This window comes from Anser brachyrhynchus, assembly GCF_964034855.1.
Source record: "Anser brachyrhynchus genome assembly, chromosome: 1".
NCBI lineage: Eukaryota > Metazoa > Chordata > Aves > Anseriformes > Anatidae > Anser > Anser brachyrhynchus.
In genome coordinates, this window is record NC_137694.1 from 70698177 (window position 1) to 70715354 (window position 17178).

Sequence of the window (17178 nt, forward strand, 5' to 3'; positions counted from 1 at the left end):
GTTAGGATGACAACCTCTTAGATGTCTGTAGAAAAACACAAACATTCAGCAGTATTCTTTGTGCCATGCATTTTAACGTTAAAAATATGAGTTCCATGAAAAGAGTTCTTAATTGGAACATGTTATTTTAAAATAACCTTGTATCAGGAAACCACTCCTAAATTTTGAATGGAATTTATGTAAAGTTTAGAGGCTGGCGGTAGCCCAAAACAGGTTAAAACTACTCTGTTTTAAAGCTTGGTAAAACTTGTTTTATTTGAAAAGAAAAAAAAAAGTCAACATAGATTTTTTTTTTCGTTTTGTTTTTACTTTTTCTGTTTGTCAGAGATTAGAGGGCCTGGAAATGAATAAACAAATGATCACATTGAAATGAGACACCAGAGAGGCACACAAGAGGCTGACCAAATAACTTCAGTATTGATGATAGCCTATAGGTTGGGACTGTCAGCTGGGACATTTAAAAAAAAAAAAGAAAAAGATTTAAACTTCTGTTAAATCATTCTGTACCAACACAGACAAGTGCCCTAAGTGGACAGTTCCTAGCTGTCTCAAGGTGTCTTTGCACGTGAGTGTGAAAATGTTTTACATGGTCTTTTAGTTTTCCTTGGCCTAGTCACTGTACAAGAATCTTGCCTGAACCTCAAACACTTTCATAGGATGAAGCACTTATCTTTCTGATGTTGAAAGCTGTGCACTTTTAAAGCTCTGCCTTCTGAAAATGTTGACATATGGAATGGCCTGTCTTAGTCCTGTAGAGGATTCTGCTATGTAAATGGGCACTGAAGTAATAAAATCATCAAAACAATGTTAGCTATTCAACAATGAGCTGCCATTTGCTGCCAGAGAAATACTGTGTTGAATGAAACGCATTTAGAAAAACATTACTACAAAGGGAAAATATGAGTAATCAACCTAAAGCAATGAGCCATGGAAGTTTGTTTTATGAAATGTCTTCCGGACTGTCTCAAACCATTAGACATGCTGACAGAGATACCAGAGATGTTTTCTGTTATTTCTTATGTAGACGGTTTGAACTGTATATTCATCACCCCAAAGCTATACCATCTTGGTCTACCTGTCATGTAGTTTTTGAAAGAAGAAGTCTGAATATCAAGAGCGAACCTGAAAGAACTTCATTCCAACCACCACGGTTATGCCTTTTTTTTTTTTTCTTTTTGTGAATGTATGTCCTTCTCTAGTTCTTCCATATGGCTTACCCTTCCTTGAAGACAGAGGACCTTCTTGCACACTACAGTACATGAAAAGAAGGTCTCAAGGTCCTAGAGAAGGAAAATGACATTTCAGAAGCTTAAGTGGAGCTCTCCAGAATGACCTCCAGCCTGGAAGTCTCTCGTTTTATTAAATTCATAGGCTTGAAATATAACATTGCCTAATTGACTGATGATGAACCAAAAATTCAGTCTGCACATAAGCAGCTTTCTTTACAGTATGAAAGATTCTGCATAGAGGGGTGCAGAGTAACATGCTAGTAGTGTGGACTAGTACAAAATTAACACATTCTCCACCAGGAGAATGACACAAGAAGACCAAGCACAAAAAGAACTGTGCTTCTTCAAAGCATGCCTTTTTCCCTTAGGTGCTTCTGGAGTTACACGACTTTGGTTTTGCTTAGATTGAGAAAATACACAGGAAATCCCATAGAAACACATTGTAGGCTTCATTAGCCTCCTGAATGATTATAATAATCTGAAAATAATAGATTAGGAAGAAAATTATCACCTTAAAAATGAAATTAAGATACACAAACAAGTATGGTCATAGTGGCATTTCATATAAGAAGACAGATACCATTTTGGTCAGCTGCAAGGAATAAGTAATAAGTGCAGCATCATATTCTCCATCCTGTACAGATAAGCAGTACTTACAATAAAAAGACCAAGAGGCCAGAATGCGTGGAAGCTTGAACCAATTGCATTTATTTTGTTGTTGTTGTTTATTTGTTTGTTTTGTTTTGTTTTGTTTCAAGTTTATAGGGTGAGCTGTGAGTTTAACAGAGTACATTTTCAGGTAAAACAGGGAGGCAAAAAGAAATCAGAAGTGGGTATTAGTTCTCAACTGGGCCTGGAGCTTTCTTAATTAGTCAGTCAAAAGACTAGGAAAGTAGAAGAAAACAAACAAGATCAAATTCTCTTACCCTTTGTATCTCATTTGGCTGTGAAAACAGACTGCAAACCACTTATCAAACAATAAAAACACTGTCTCATAGCAAATTGTTTTCTTTCCTTTTCATTTTATTTTTTTCTGTCTTGCTTCAAACCTTCTTAGTTAATTCAGGTGTCAACCTACCTTGTAGAAATGCTGTCAAATTTATGATATTGTTTCCATTAGAGTGTGTACTTTTCCATTTTGCCAACTCTCCTTAATAAGAAATACCATCAGAATTAAAACACTTGAGGGTAGGATTATGTCTAAGTATATCCACTAATTTTGCTCGAGGAAAGTAAACTGCTGTTGTCACTTGATAAGTACTTAATCTGTTACAACAGGATCTTTTACTTTTCTGTAATTCTGCTTTTACTGACTGATGCATATTCTCCTATGACACTTTCCTGAAGAATTTTCCTCCAGCTTTATATACTGCTCTTCAGCTAAGAAAATAACATTCCAGGAATGCAGCTGGTTACAACACATTGCAGGCACAACATATGAGCCCTTACTGAGCCCTAGTGTCTGTTCTATAGTGCCATCATACCCTGAGGACCTGCTCTGCCTCCTCTGAAGCAACACAGATGCTAACCCAGATAGCTCTGAGGAAAGATGCGTAGCCTGTTAAAACTAAGCAAAATGAAAAGACACATTCACCTGACCAAATCAGACTGCTTAAATATTCCTAGAAGAGAAATCATACCAAAAGTCAAGTAATTTTAGACCTGATCTCTCTCTTGCACTCAGAGTGCATCTGAACAGAAGGCTTTAGTATGGACTTGCTGTTACTGCCTAACTAATTGAGTGCTATGGACCAGCTAAATGTTGTTGATAATAAAGACACATATGAAAACACGCAGAGGAAGCTAGTACTTGGAATCATAGATCAAAGGACAGAAGCGCAACTAGATGCATATCCACTATTCAGATCTTTCATTGCTTTTATCTCACTCTCCAAAACCCTTCATTATGGATATCTTCATACTTTTCAGTGGCATGGGAAGTTTGCTGATATCCCAGAAATCCACTGAAAGCACTTCGCTCATTTTTCCTATACTGAGTGGAGCATATCTCATTCAGCCCAAAATTCAGTTATGCCAGATGAAGAATTGTCTCCCAGACAGCTCTGAATGGAGTAAGGCAGCTGAGGGAGAGTGATTATTCCAATATTCTTATTGCACTCATGCATACTTAGTGCCTCATGGTCAGCCTCAGGCATCCAAGAACTATGAGTAAGCACCCTGCTGCCACACAAAATGGCAAGATTTAGTTTCTTTGAAACAGAAAACAATAACAGCGGGTTTTGTGCATGTTCAGTTTTTAACTCCCACTAGCTCACTTGTGACATTTAGTTTTGCCAACTCCTGCAAATTCATAGTAAGTGATCTCTGGCCCCAGGATCCCCACAGGAATTAATTGCACTCTCCTTCAGCCCTATGATAAGTCTGCCACGCCCAAAGAATTCTGTCCTTTGCCTGCACTACACATTCGCTTCAGATCTTCACCTTCTGCCCAAACCTAGGAACGGTAGTTTCCAGAACAGTTCTCTACACCTTACTCAATGCCAAGGCAGAAGTAATAACTTGAGAAGTATTCTGTCCTACTGTCCTGGAATGGAAATTAAATGAGGATGCTGAAGAGAGAAGAGAGAACCGGAGTGTAGACTGACTTTTTTTTTCTTTTCGTGTGTGTGTTTGTGTGCACATGCATGTGTGTGTGTGGTAATGGAGCCAGCTCAGCTGTCCTAAAATGTCAGGTAGTTCCTGTTCCACTCCCGTCCCAGGAAAAAAAAACATCAGATACTGTCTCTCCCTCACATTCTTGGGTAGCCTGAGCAAAATGAATAGAGGAAGGGATGGCATAGCCTTCTGCAGAAACCCTCACTGACTCCTCTTCCTCAGACGGCAGCCAGTTGCAAGCATCCTGTGAAAAGCCAGCTGCAGATTGCAGCTTGGCAGAGCTACCTGACTGTGAGCAGTAGGGGTCAATGACATATGAATAAGGTGAGAGGTTCACCAGCTGGCACTGCTGTTAGAATGAGCTCAGAGCAGGGTGGCTCCAGATGGAAGTAGTTGCTGATGCTATTAATAAATTGTGTGCTTTCTGTCCAACCCTCTCTCAAGCTCCATGCTACTATCCAAATAACAAACCAGACTAGAAAGCAGATTTGGGCTTCTTTGCACAATGCCAGCAATAGAAAGTGAGAGGACTCAACCCTGCAGAGTATTCTTAGCCTAAGGAACCTTCCTGAGCAGCCAAGGAAAGGCACCGTGACCCAAGGCTTTCCTAGCCTTGGCATGCCAGGCATGGCTGAGAAAGAGGCAAGTACCTTGGTCTGAGGCAAATTAATTTAGTCTTGTGGCTGTTCCAGTTCATGCTTTGCCAAGAGGCAGATCTGGTGTAGATGGGAGTATCAGCGTATGGCATAAAGCCAGCTGTGCCATACCCTTCTGTAGGGCTCCGAAGTTGCCATTCAGATTTTATTTGGCTGGGTTACTGTGCCCCAGCTTTGCTAGGCCAGACATCTTTTTTAGATATTAAATTTTACATGTATGTTTTAAATAAATAGCCTGTATTTTAGGAGCACTTAGCCATAAGTATATAAACTGCTCTGAGGTTTACCCCATTGGAATTAGAATGAACCTAATTCATAATTCAGACATCAGGCTAGAAACAGCTCAGCTTCACTCCACGGACCTATAGCTTGATGTCTGAACTGCCCACGAGACGCCCTCTAATCCCAATAGCTGTAACCTAACCTCAGAGTGGTTTCTAAACTTACTAAATAAATATACTTTTTAAAGAGGAATGCACCATATTTATTAGGGTTTTTTTCTCTGTTCAGGCAGACTATCATTTTAGAGCTGTTCCTGTGAGAGAGGCTGTGGAGAGACACAACTATAGTCAAGAAAAATAGCAGAGCATACAGATTCTTTTTTTTTTTTTTTGAAAAAGGAAAAATCGACCCTACTCTACTGACATGAACACAGAATATACCTGAAGATACAGATTCTCATGCTGCTGAGGACTACCTCCCATAAGCAGTTATCCATGCAAAATCTCTTCTTACATGGGTAGCCATACTGAATTCAGAATGACAGCCTCCTTCAAGAGGCTCCCAAAGAATGGGCCCAAGCTGTCTCCTCTTGTTCATTCTTCAGTCAACTGTTTTTCTTATGATCACTTGTAGTACTCAGGTAAATAAAAAAGAAATCTTCCCAGTTGAACTGGAGTGAGTGCATTCAGTTTCTCATTAAAGTGTGTGCTCAACCTTCATTCCCACTTTGTGTCAAAATCTTGTTCATTACTAAGAACTATTTTATAAGCATCAATATATGAAGACAGAAAGATGAATTTTCAAAGCAGTGTTTTTGCAAGAGGAAGGAATACAGTAATAGCATGAAAGTCTGGCTGTCTGATCAGATCATGGTTTTCAGATTTGATTTTCATTGATAATTTTTCAACTTCACTCAACACCTCATATACTGGAAAAGGGCTGTGCAGCAGGGACTTTTCTGAATGCCTTAATACCACAAACTGTATTTGGTCAGTCTGTCTGCTCTCCATGTGTGCCTGGCTTCACAGCAAATAAATGCCAGAAATAGCATTCCTACAGGATTTCCAGTTCAAAAGCCACAAGAATGCTCTTTCTCATGGTATGGCACTGTGCAATAAAATGGTGTCATCTGGAAAATTACAGTCTTGGAAACAAATGTTTTTTCCCTCTTCACTGATTTAAATCATCTAAAAATAGATGGGTTGTCACACAACTTTTATATTTGTCAGGAGTGCCCCTCATTTCATTCTGTGACAGTACAAGAAATGCAACCCATAACAAGATGGACAGGTCTTCCCAGGGAATCCCCTGGGAATATCTTTTTTTTTTTAATTGTGCAAATTAAAAGTAATTCATCAAAGACTGAGAACCCATTCAAGGTCACTTCAAGCAATAGTTTCAGGGAGTATTTATATTAACATAAATTTAGGGGGAGAAGGAAGGAAATGTCATGGACTAAAATTTTCACCAGTTCTTCTTTCTGTTTTCTTAAGTAAGACTTCCTAAGATTAACTCCATACAAATGCAGACTGTCACATTTCTAGGGGGCTGAGAGAAACATCATCTAATCCACCTGCCTAATCAGAACATGCAAGTTACTCTTGACTGATGTTGAGCTCTTGACTTCAGAAACAGGAAGACTACAGGTGATAAATCATGGAAGTATTCAACATAAGAAACCAAAGCTCCTCAATGTTCAGCCAATCAAGAAAGAATCTTTGGGGTTTTTGACTAAGATAAAAGCTCAAAATTATTATGCTGTACTATTTATTATTTAAGGATGATCACCAAAGCATCAAGCCCACTGGTACATTCTTCTCTATCCATTATTTATAACTTCCCTCCTCAAACTACTCATAACAACAGCTCCTCAAAACTTGTGCAACCATTTGAAGCCAGCATAAGCACAGATACTTTTGAAGGGATTTCAAAACATCACCTGCTCTTCCTAAACCAACCAGTCATAGAATTAGTTCAAGTTTCCATGTACTTCGTGACTTCTGCAGAATCTCAAAGAAAAAGCATAATTCCCATTATAAAAAGAGTTTTATTGCCAACTTTGTCTGACCATTTTTGCATGATCAGCAAAAAAACTTGAACCATATACTAACTTGTTACAAGTCTAGCTCATAATTTCCATCAGACAGAATTCATGCTTTCATTATTAAAAGTTCAAGGGTTCAGGCCACACTGATGGCCTGAATCTGCACAGACACAGAAACTCTGGCAGTCACTTGAATAATACATTTGCAACTCTCTATATAATCTATACCACATCAAGCATCAGAGATTCCTGATAAGCAAAATAAGCAATAAATTGCAGTGTCTCAATGCATCCTTGCAGATTTCAATGACTCACTTCTGAGAAATGTTGATGATGGAGAAAAGAACAAGTTTACAGGTAGAGGGAAGAATATCAATTATCCTGACTGGCATGCTAAAGTTATTTCCAGATATTGAAAGGGTATTGCAACAATTAAAAATAGCACACATCAAATAACAGCGGAATAGTTTTTCTTCTGGTGATGATCCTGGTTTTATTTCTTACTTCCCTACATAGTAGACGTATGCAAGCAAAATATCAGTACACTTTACAGAACATTTAGCCTCTCTTTCTTTTAGGAAAGGATGCAGTTTTCTTTGCTCACATCTAGTTTTCCGATAGCAGCTCAATAAAAGTTTGTAATAATATACACTACAAATTGCTCTAAAAACTCTAGAATCAAAGACATATTAAAAAGTAATTTTTCTAAGTGGGAAAATCTGCCATTCCTCAGAGCAAAAGTTCTTTGCTGAACGTACTTCCTTGCCCAGCCCCAGTAATTAACATCTCCTGGACTGAAAGCACCCCAATTTGGCACACATAGAAGAGAAATTTGCATGCAACCTTTCTTCTACATACTTTTGTTCAGCAGCTGTACACAAGATCAGCCAGGACAGGCACATGACATGCTTTCACATGAAATACACATGTGGGCCATAAGCCTGCTAAAAATTCCCAGAACCACAACATTTCACTTGTCATATTACTTGGCTTCATTCCTACACCGATGGAATATCAGCTTTAGATCCTCACTAGGAAGAAAAGGCATCATACATTTTGGTTTCAGGCATTTGGTCACCCACATTAACAGCAATATTGTGGCTATATTTTAAACATATATCATTATTTTTCTTCATCTTTCCTTATACTTTCTGAAAGGTTATCTGGCAATTCTGAGCAGCTGACATGTCCTTCTGTTACAGGTACAGAGTAGCAATGGCTGGTGACCGTTCGAACACAGGAAAAATCACCTCAAAATCTGTATGGAAAGAAAGGTCTGATGAACAGATTTGTAAGAGTAATTAAGCACCTGAATAAGCAGGTAGGCATCTATTAGGATTTTCAAATGGCTAGATTTTAAATCTTCTAAAAGCCTCTAAAAATCTAGCCCCTTTAAAAAAAATGGAAGGTACAATTAGATAAGAGTAAGAATTGGGTTACTTTTTGTGAATATTCTTTTTCAAATTCATGGCAGTTTGCTTTGTTTGATTGTATTTCTTCTCTGCAAACCATCTGTATTGGTGCCCAGCCCCAGCTTCAAAACTTGAATCCATCCAAAGAGTTTCATTGCCAGATCCCACCTCTTTCTTCAACTCCTGCAAAGTCGCCTCTTCCTTTTCTACCTTTCACTCACTGTGACACAAGAATTCACCAGCTGCATGAGGCTGAAGTGCTTCTTGTTTGCTTCTGCTTCACAAGAATGGCTGTATTTTATTTGTAATTCTATAGAAACTAAGTGTTCATAACAAAACTACTGCTAACTCAGAAAATGCTGGACTCTTGATCTGAAAACAAGCCCCAGCCTATTCAAGAAACTCAGTAATTGTCTTATCACAACTCCCTTTGGGTTGACATAATTGTCTTAATGCAGGCATTGTAGTTGAATATCTTACTGCTTGCTTTCAAATTTAAGATTAAATATATATTCAGCCTATGTCCACACACATCCTGCCAACATGAAAAATCATGTACTCTAGAAAAAGCAGAGGGAAAGAGCATTAAAAAGCAGGAAGAGTCCTGGATCAAAATAAATGTTTTGCTCATTAGACTGTATTTTTGTCCCTGTTATTGAAAATTTGAAACAGCAAAATACAGCTTGTTATAAGACTTTCAAGCTCTCTGTGTAATGTGACCTGCTTGAAGAGAAGTATGAAGAAGAGGTATCGAAGAAATGGCTGAAATTTTCTGAGCATTTTCAGAAATCTAGAAACATGTTTAAAAAATTTCTATGGCGTTATCTGCCTAAAGAATCTGAATTCATCTGAAATACCAATCAATAGATTACAATTTTGTAAATTTTCCCTTATAATTACCATTGCTATGGACAGATCAGAATTCATTTCAGCTTTCGGTGATGGCAGTGGAAAATTTTATTTAACGCTTTAATATCATTTAGTGAAGACACGACTGGTACCCAAGGACCATATTTGACAGTCTATAACAAGTTCTAATGCTTACTTGACACAGAGAGTCAAGCATCTCTGAAGGCCATTGAAGTATGGTTGAGAGGACTGAAGTAAGCTGAGGATGGTTTTGTTGGAAACCAATCAGAAATGCTAGGCACAGGCACTTATAGGATTAAGGTCACCTGATAATGGCATGAGTGTGTGTGTAAGCATATTGCCATATAGTTTCTATACATGCCAGTGCTTGACAGAAGTCTTTCATTTCAAGTGGCAGGGGGCTTTATTTCAAAGATGCTGCACCAAAGTTGCAGCCCCAGTCTTTCAGGTGTCTGGGTTGTCAGTTGCTTTGTCACAGTTACTAAAAAGATAACCATTTTCTTAATTTAAACATCAGTGTGCACTCACACAGTGCAGTCTCACCACCCTTCTGTATTTTTTATGGACATACGCAATTGATACATTTTAAATTCAGATTTCTTATAATTGCTTTCGATATCTATTTGGAACCGTTTTTCTATTTATTTCATAAAGATCTTTCAGACAAAAAGATTAGGAACAAAGATAAATCAAGGTCTTTAAAAGCAGAAAGCATAAAACGTAAACAAAATTTACATCACTAGAAAATGAGATAATTGTCTTAAGAATTGCAGAGGAGATATTCATTGTTGGTCTCAGAACTGAGTTGGCTAGTCTTCAAGATGCAAAAGAGACTCCAAATCTGGTAAAGTGACTCCTCATCCTGCATTCTCCAGCAAAATGCCCCCCTGAATCCAGAGGAATTTTCCAAAGGCAGGAGCATAGGAAGAGAAAGTTTGCCAGAGGTTACATAGCGAATTTGCAACAGAGCCAGGAACAGAATCTTGCTTGCTAAGGAGTTAGATGCAGGTCCTATCCATTAGACCACAGCAATCTCCATATTTAGTTAGATCAAGAGTAAAAGCAGTCAAATAACATCCATCTTCTAACTTTACTGAATGCTCTGAGATTTCCAGATGAAAAGTATGATGTGCTCAAAACATTACTTGCCATCATTTTCAGACATGAAATTGTGCAGGTTTCTGCCCCAGCTAAAGCTTAAAAGCACAGTACTCCATTGTTTCTACTACATTGTATTTTACTGAGTTTTATACATAACTTCTTGCAAACTTTCACTGTATTAGGTAGAACTCCTGTCTTCTCTTTGCACTGCCACAGATATGTAATGGAAACCAGAAGCCATGGTCTGACAACCTAAGGCCTGCCTTAGCCCAACGATCCCTATTGGCTTGTGTCAGTAAATTTAATTTAGAGCTAACCAATAGTAAATACTAGGTAGAGGGATTTAGATGGAATTTAAGGCTGTGTGAACATGGTCTCAAGCAATGATCTGAGAGAAAAAGTGAAAAAGTAAGTCTCCTTCTGTGGTGAAAATAGCTATTGAGTCCTGAAACCATGCCATCACTTTGAAACACAACTAAGTCAGTGACAGTAAAAAAAAAAAAAAGGGGGGGGGAGTTAAAAAAAGCTAAGCTCTTCCAAACCTGTATGTAACTTTAAACCAAATATTAACAGAAAAAAACCTGGCATTGAAGTTGGCGCTTAACTCTAGTTAATGAAGAGTTCAGATTTCCATTCTAACCCTCTTTTTCTGTTGCTTGTAATTTTCTCAAATAAACTCCATTTTGTGCTGAAATTTTCCATGCTTGAGATTTTTTTTGGAAAGTTTATACAAAATCAGTTAAGCAGTTTATTTATATTAGCACTGAAAACAAAAAAAAAAGCCACATAAAAAATTTTCCGTGTATGTTCTGATCAGACATTTTCTGCTCAATGAACTCAAAATCAGTCACAGTGAGAAATTTCCAGATTTTGTTTGTATGTATCATTGATCTCAATTAGTTTAGAAAAACAAACAAAACAAATTAAATACCTCAAGCCAAATCTGGACATTAAAAAATTTAGCATTATAAGTTTTGAAATTTCATCTTTAGGATGCAACTTAAATACTGTAAGTCTTTGAAGATGTGCTTTCAAAATTTCTAAATATTTAGAGTGGAATCATTACCACTGGCCTAATGATGTTCATTGGATATGTTCACAGAGCTCTAAAAAGCAGTTTTAATAGTGTCTATTATTATAACATGCTTTATATCCTGCCTCTATGACTGTGTCACAAACTGTCTATTTTTTTTCAAGCAGTTTGCTTAACTTTTATGAGAGTGTGCCACCTAGCCTTGTTGACCTAAACAAATAGATTTCCACTTGTGGGGGCTGTGTTTTGGCTGCACCAGTCTGCAAGCCATCTTGCAAGTCCATGAATCTAATTTTAATGATCTTAAAGCCACTGATTTCAATGGGAAAAGATAAGGTCCAATAATGTAATTCTCCATAGCCCTACTCACAGAAGCAGCGAATCTTCCCTTGTGTCAATAATTTCTCCTTTAAGATTGTATGCAAATTCAATGTATACACTGTTCAGTGTGGTCCTTTTTGGAGAAGCAAATAAGTTTTTAGGTCCTATTCATCAAAATATCTGAACATATGCATAACTACACACACACACACACATATATATAATTAATATAGAAGTAAATTGTCTAAAAATACTTCATTGGAAGCAGTTTTTCCTCACTGAAATGAGGCCAAGAAAAAGATGCCAAAATATAGTCTAGCAGCGATTTTTGTATGGCAAACCCAAGACACTAGCTATGCAAAGCACTTCGAATATGTGTGACATTTCTTAATGTAGACAAACAAGCAAAGCAAGATAAATCAATTTCCCCACTGGAAATGTGTAATATCCTTTGTTTTATTCACCACCAATGATTTTGTTGTTAATGGCTGGGCATGTTCAGTATGCTTGTGAAGAATGTATTTCAATCCCTCTGATGAACAATCCATACATAGACTGAATAGCTTATTTCCACTGAGAAATCTTGCTAGTTGGGAAAAACAAAGGGGGGGGGGGGGGGGGAAGAGAGAGAAAAAAAAGAGGTCATTACTTACAACCTCCAGCAGTCAGGAAGAGTTCACTTCCTTTGTATTGTACTTTCTTACTGCAAGCATTTCATTTCTGGGGGGAAAAATCAGAAGTATATTTTCATGAATGAAAAAACTGTTCTTCATTGTAGACTAGTCTACATGAAGCTTCTCTCTTTTATTCATTTGCACCAGAATTAAAGCCTCATTTTACCAGTGGGAATACTGAACAAAAACATCACACTGGACACAATTCACAAAGTTACTAGGCCACAGTTACACAGAGCAAATCAGTGGCAGTATTTCTGTTGTATAAAATCACAACCTTGGCACTAGTTCAGCTAAATGCTTAAGCACACATGTAGCATAAGCACAGGCATTTTTGCTCACCCCTTCTACTCATGCTGATATTCTGTTGTTTTTAACTAGGAGTCTTATTACAGTATGTCTCTGAGCAGTTCAGGAGAGAAAACTGCAGGGGAATGGTGCTTGCTACCTTTGGGTAACCTGCTTTCACAGTACTGGTAAGTAAAGGATGATTGGCAAGATCTGATGTGAGGGAAATGTACGAACTTAAAATACAAAAAGCTCCTGTAAAACAAATCCATATCAACGTATTTTGCTGCCTTCAGAGAAAATAAAGAAAAAAACACAGGCAGACAGTCTGAACCACAGACTCCCCTCAGTCTCCGAAGCCCACAGACACACACTTTGTACAAATATATGATCTTATATACAGACACACAGATACTCCCCCCTTCCCCTCCTACATTGCTGCCATACTTACTCAGAAAGGCAGTATGTAGGCTGTACATAGTAAATACAGACACTGTAACGTATCTTGGCACACACAATATTAAGCATTGGCACAGAAACAGATGAGGATGTGCAACATTATTCCTGAAGCCAAGAAGTCAATAACACATGAAGAGGAAGAAAAAAAACCCACCATGTTCTCTTTACATTAATACTATTCGACACTTCCAATGGGATCTCAAATCCAAGAAACCAAAGCTTTCTCCAAACACAATGAAGACTTCAAGTTATTCATGTTTTCTTGATAAACACCACTAGCTCCACTGGACAGATGGGAAAGCTAAGGAGCATGGAAGTCACAGTAACCAGTTTCCCTCTTAGTGCAAGCAAGCCAATGGCACGGTTGGAAAAAAAAAATATATATATATATTAGACTCTTTATTCTTCATTCAATCTCACACCTAGAAGATGGTCTCACATGACTACCTAAGTGCAGGTCTGAAATAGTGTAATGCACAATGGTTACCTACTTGGCAGGCACAAGGTGTACCCAAACAGGTGGTAAATACACCATGGGCAGTGGCAAGACTAGTGTAGGAGGGCAGAGGAATTTTGCCAATGGATTGGCCAATCCCTGAACCACAAAGCTTCCTTTTCTTTGCAGTTTCTCCCAGTCTATATCAACCTCTAGCATGGGCTGAATTCTAAGAGGAAACACGACTTAAAGGGTTGAAGGAAGCTCAAAGGAGCAGGGAGGAGGATTGGGAAAGACTGCACCCCATGTACAGGGGCAAAATTGATCAGCTCTGTCCATCTGAATAGCACTGCTGGGGGCCTTCTGGACAGTCCACAATAAACTGCACTCTCCTCTATCCCCACACACTCCAAGGGAAGCACCAGCTTCTATACATCCACTTTTCTTCTCACAAGCCCTTACATGAGTCTTGCATGTAGGAAGGCACGGCATTTTTGGTACACAGGAGAATGACGTACAGCAATGAAAAAATCAGGTATTAGCAACTGTGCTAACACTGTTAGTATATAGCATCTTCCAAAAAACCAAAATATGAACAATTTTAATTCTTGACCAATTTAATTTCATATCACAACTTATGAGTTGTAAAATACAGTAATATATCTAAAGGGAAGTTTAAAATTCTTCAGTGGCCCACTGTGGTTCTTTTCTTCACTTCCTTTCTTCCCAAAGATTCTCTTCACTACGACCTGAATCAGGGGTAGGAGAGGTTATATTGCCAGCTCAGCATTTACTGCAATGTGTTAGCAAAAACAGTGTGCTGGTAACAAAGATGATATAGGAACAAAGGCAGAGAGCAAAGTATAAACAGACAGTTGTTTCTGATCTAGAAGACCAGGAGTTCTGGCAGAAGAGGTCTGGTACTCTTTAATTGTGGGTAATTGTTTTGAGTTCCTCTGCATGATATTAAAAAATATTGGCATATTGAATAGTAATAAACTTTAGTAGTTAGTTCATAATTACTACAAGTCATTCTATTTCAGAAAAAGTAACTTCTTTCTCCCTCCAGTCCTTTTTAGGTGTATAGTTCTATGCATATTCTAGTGAGATGGCTGTACATCTAGTGATAGCAGTAGTAGGCTGTTATCAAAACATGGTGCTTGTACATCTAGCAATACATAAATTACTTCATTCTAGAGATAGGAATGGCTGCTTAACTCTGAGCATGTGAATGGTCCAGCATGAAGCAGGTGCAGCTGGTGGGCCACCATGCTACAACACAACTCCTGCTGTGGTTCCACAAGGATTGGGATTTCTCCCCACTCCTGGTCTGACATCTAGGCTACTTTAAATGATTACACGTCTGCCTGGGTGCGAGGCAAATCATAAGTTAGGCACTGAGATACAAGTTCTCATGAGCAAAAATAAATTTGTTGTTATCTGAAGAGCTTTACATTGGTGGGTTTCTACAGTGCTTAAAAACTGAAACTGAGTAAGTCAGATATCATCTAAAGCTCTAAACATAATAAACAAATAGTACGTGGATGCCAGATGTTATGAGTGGTTAGTTTATTAAAGTTAACATGCTTGTTCACAAGATGTAAAGCTAAGCACAAACTTAGGTCTTTGCAGGACCAGAACTAAGCTGCTGCATTTTGATCAAAGCTGAAGGGTCAGTGCAGGCCACAGCAGAGTGTTACTGTCTGAGGTCCAAGAACAATAAAGACATATCCTGCTACTTGGGGATCCTCACTGAAGTCATTGCTCCTTGCCATCACATGTAGATTTTGCCCAGAAGAGCCCTGCCACTGGGATGAGACTATGACTACTCAGACCCCCACACAATAATGCCTATTTTAAGTTGATGTTGTTTTTAATTTGTGCAGGAATGGAAATCTATAGTGTCATGAAGAGTCCTAATGTCCCTCGATGGAACAAGTGGTTAACTCCACATTACAAGAGGTCTGCTTGGAGACTTGAGGTCAAAAGGGCTCCTAAAAGGATTTTGAAATTTTCTCGTAAATGCTGAATGTTTAAGTTATGATTAAGTCATGTTTACCCATTAATTGTGCAGTAAATAAAGCTGTGGCTTTAACCTTCCAGTCATAGCATGGCAGTGTGTTAATTAGGACTGAGAGACTGGCAGCCTGCCAAAGTTATGCTGTATGGGAGGTTGAGAGGTACAATTTGGTTATCAGTTATGTTGACATGTGCTGAGTGTTATGTGGTCACACTGCATACCCAACAGATCTAGCACTAGCTCTCCCAGTTATGAAAGGGCTGCTGTTTGAAATATTTGGCTCTTGGTCAAAGTCTCTGAGTCTGAAGATCAAGAGGTTTTTTTTTGTTTTGGTTTGGTTTTTTTTCCCTCTCATTTCTATTAGTTTTTATAGATCCACTTTCCCACTTAGAGGGGGTTGCATGGGGAGAAACAGACTGACTCATATAACAACAGTGCATGAAGCAAAGCTGTGGGGAGAGGGAAAAGAAAGGATGTAAAGATTTGACTTACAGCTCTGCATCTATTTACCCTTTCCCCACTACTTCTAACCTCAGCCATTTAACAATACTTGGAGCTGAGTCCTAAGATGGGACTTAAAACTTTCCCACGGGCTGAACCTACTTGGATTCAAAAATCTGTACATGAAGCATTACTAATCATTTACCAAAGCTGTCTACTTTCAGGATCCCAAGAAGTTTCTTGGACTTTACATGGAGATACAGTATAGAGAAATGGAAAAGACAGATAATCAGGAAGTGTGGGGAGGAGAAAGGTGAGAAAAAAAAGTTGGTTGTTCATAGGAACAGACCTGAAAAAAAATGCTTCCTAGATAGACGACAAAAATCTAAATATTCTTGTGCAAAGTCTGTTATTTACATTTGCATCTTAAATTTCTACCACTTATACTTGCACCTTTTCTTTGCACTTCCATTCCCTCTACACAGCACATTTCTTATGAACTTGTCTAGATACTAACACATAACAATCCTGTGATGTATTAGAGCAGCAAGGCAATTTTCCAGTCCTCATTCACCAACCCAGCTCATAAAGAAACTGCACAATTAAAATCCATGGAAATTCTGAAAGAAAAGGGAAGATAAGTGAGTGTTTATGAAATTATTTTCTAGTGGGGAGAAGTGGCTGAATCTTGAAATAATTCAACATTTAGTTGCAACAAAAATTGATAAATATTGCTAATAAAAATTATTAGCAATAAAAAAAATATGGATACAACTTGTTCTAGAACAAAAACCATCATGTTCCTTATAAGGACTTACTACCCAAGCTGATTCTCCAAAAACCTACAAAATTCACACAAAAATGCTCACTATGCTATTTAGATAAGAACATCTACATTAGGTATATGATAATATCAGCAACACCAGAACAACACAGACACTTTGTGAATTCATTCAAGGTGCAAATCAACCAAAGAGAGATTAAACATCTTGCCTGTTCAAGCAACAATGTTGTCTGTATAGCTTAAATTAGAAAAGGAAGTTCTGCAATCCTCATATTGTTCTAAATCCATTCAGTCCTGTTGGTCCAGAAATTGCAGACTGGATGCAAGGCAGTTATTTTCACATTTTTTGCTTTTTAATCAGCCATAATAGGGACATTTTGGCTTCTTTCAAGATAAAGCATGAAATCAACTACAATCTCTCTTGCTATTGTTTATCTGTCAAGGATATTATTTTTGGAAGAAAAATTCCATGGACTACTTCGACAGTGAAAATTACCACAGGATCTATGCAAAGAATGAAAATCAATTTCTCATTCCCCAAGGGTGTCTCCACACATGAGCATATTAAATTA

The 17178-nt window shown here is 38.0% G+C and overlaps 1 protein-coding gene across 4 annotated transcripts in view; it reads right to left on the minus strand.

The window, feature by feature from the left end:
- Positions 1 to 17178, minus strand: part of KLHL42 (kelch like family member 42) — a 91647-nt gene that overhangs the window by 39689 nt on the left and 34780 nt on the right. For 2 of the 4 annotated variants that reach the window (XM_080572430.1, XM_080572428.1), the window contains exon 5: positions 16340 to 16442. The gene's annotated coding sequence lies outside the window, so the exon portion shown is untranslated. Of the gene's footprint in view, positions 1 to 12157; positions 12225 to 16339; positions 16443 to 17178 lie in introns of those variants that run through there. The other 2 variants (XM_080572425.1, XM_080572429.1) reach the window with 2 other exon arrangements.